Genomic DNA, 2,500 nt, shown 5'->3' with positions numbered 1-2,500 from the left:
TCATTTTCAAATATCGATTTCCTTTTTTTCTGATTTTATTCGAATAACTTTAATTCCTTTTCTTCCTTTTCGCAGTTTTTGATAACTGGTATAAAAATATTTAAGTCAGTAACCCCACCTCTTTCAATTCCCCCCCCCCCCCCCGATTTATTGCGACATTCTGATCCGTTATGGAGGAAGTCTTCAGCCCTTTGCTCGTTATGCGTGGCCTTGCACTTCGAATCGAGCTCCTCCTCTCCTCCAGGACGGTATATAAGGCGCCGCCGATTGCCTCTCAGACACCCGCTCTCGTCCCTCCGCTTCCTCGGCTGGATCCTCGTGGTTTCAATGTTCGTCGAAATGAAGCTGGTGAGTATTTCGTGAAGGGAAGCGTCGTCAATGCCATGAGAAAAAAACATGTTTTTTATGATTATTATTTTACTGTTATTATCTTTAATGCAGTTCATTCCATCGTGTTTTTCGATGGCGTTTCCCAATGTAGAGCGGTTAATCTCCGTGGATTGATGGATTCATAAACTTCAGATTTGAGAAATAGATACTGTGAGGTCAGCCTTTTTGGGTCACACGCGATTTTCTATTAAACATGACTCTTTTTGAGGAATTTAAAAGTAATTCAGAAGAAAAGGGAGAGCTGCGATAAAAATCCATATAATGCTAAATAAATGTTGTATTCATTTTGGATTAAATCGTCTTTATCGAGTTACAAGCGATTTGATCTTTTTCTCTGACCATCCTTATCAGAGGAGTTCATCACTGTGCCTTATAAATCACGTATGAAATAAGAATGAACAACATTTTGCATTGTGAAATTACCTATTCTCTTCTACACAGTCCGATTTTTGCTCGTCATTCAGTTTAAAGTTTCTGGAGCCTTTAATTAACTCTACTCACCATGTATTTTCTCCGTAAATATATACAGTTAATAGATTTTGTTTCGCAAATCCTCACGGCAAGTTTTTCCTTCTTCACAGGAAACTTGTAAAAACGACATGCAGTCGGGTATTGGTTTCTGAATCTTGAATTTATTACTGAATTAAGTGCCATTCAAGGCTTGAAACATTCCCTTATCTTTATGTTAATTATAAATTAACATTTGCACTTTCGATTATTAGTGATCAGTATTAAACCTGCAATGCTTTCCTGTCTATAATGCTTATCTCTCTCTGTCAGTCTATATGCACCTCTTTCTGTCTATCTATCTATCTATGTACCCATCTATCTATCTAACTTTCTATCAGTCTATCTAACTATCTATCTATCTATCTATCCTATCATATCTATCATATTCTAATGTCTATCCTATCAGCCATCCTATACCATGCATTATCTATGTATCTACCTATCTAGCCTATCTATTATCTATCTACCATCTAATCTATCTAAAATTACCAACCTGCCTATCTAGTCATATAAATCTATCTACCCACCTCACTACCTATTATATCTCTCTATCAATCTAATCAATCAGTCAGCCTATCTGCCTCCCCACCTACCTACCTACCCACCTACTACCCACCTACTACCTACCCACCTATCTATCTAATCTCTCTCTCTAATCTATCTATCTCCTAACGACTTCTCCTTTCCTCGTCCGCGCAAGGTTGTGTTGCTGGCGCTGGTTGGCCTGGCGAGCTGCCGCACTCTGCTGTTCGATGATGATGACGACTTCGACGTCCAATACACGTGAGTTCCAACTTGAAGATGATTATATATGTTTAAGCATCCGTACGTATATATGTGGTTTTGGATATGCGGTTGGTAATGTATCATGATGTCCGTAATGATGTGGTGTGTGCGTGTGTAGCGTTTGCTTTTTGTGGATTTAAGTACAGTACGTTTCTGTCACGTGTTCTAAATTGGGGACGTGTTTTAGTACTTGAAGATATATTATGCTTATAGATGTATTTAGTATATAATGTGTGTGTTTACATGCAAGATTTGCACGTAGCATAAATTCTCAAATTCGGTGAGCGAGAGAACCACTGGAGTAGAGAATCACTGGAGTATCAATGATAGATAGATGGATAGAAAGAGGGAAAGATATAAATGTAAATAAAAGTTAAAAACACTGATAAAGAAAACCACTCTTTCACAGCTTCGAAGACATCGACACCGATGACCTGCCGTCTGCCTTCGCGCCGCGAGGGAGTCCCTTGGCCTCGTCCTACGCTCCTCCTCGCCCTCCCCACCGCCGTCGAGAACCTGGGGGCGCTGAGGGCGAGGCCCTTCCGCCTGCCCTCCGCCTTCGCCTCAGGAGGACCCCTGGCGACCTCCTACTCGGCCTCCTTCGTCCTGCCCTCGAGGGTGGAGGTCGTCGACGGCAGGTTCTCGTTCGACTCCGCGGAGGAGTGAGTCGCGCGGCGTCGCCCCGTCGCCTCTTCCTTCCATTCTCCCTTTCTTTTTCACTTTTCTTTTCTTTCCTTCTATTCTTCTTCACTCATCTCCTCTTTCCTTAACATTCTTCCTCTCTGTCTCTGAGCTACGTCCTGTGTCGGTCTGA

The 2,500-nt window shown here is 41.8% G+C and overlaps 1 pseudogene; it reads left to right on the top strand.

The window, feature by feature from the left end:
* The first annotated feature begins 288 nt into the window (after window positions 1-288).
* The window catches only part of LOC119568876, a 2,278-nt pseudogene continuing 66 nt past the window's right edge, over window positions 289-2,500 (top strand).

The sequence above is a fragment of the Penaeus monodon genome, unplaced genomic scaffold (genome assembly GCF_015228065.2).
Source record: "Penaeus monodon isolate SGIC_2016 unplaced genomic scaffold, NSTDA_Pmon_1 PmonScaffold_1129, whole genome shotgun sequence".
Lineage (NCBI taxonomy): Eukaryota > Metazoa > Arthropoda > Malacostraca > Decapoda > Penaeidae > Penaeus > Penaeus monodon.
This window is presented reverse-complemented; position numbering and strand designations above follow the sequence as displayed.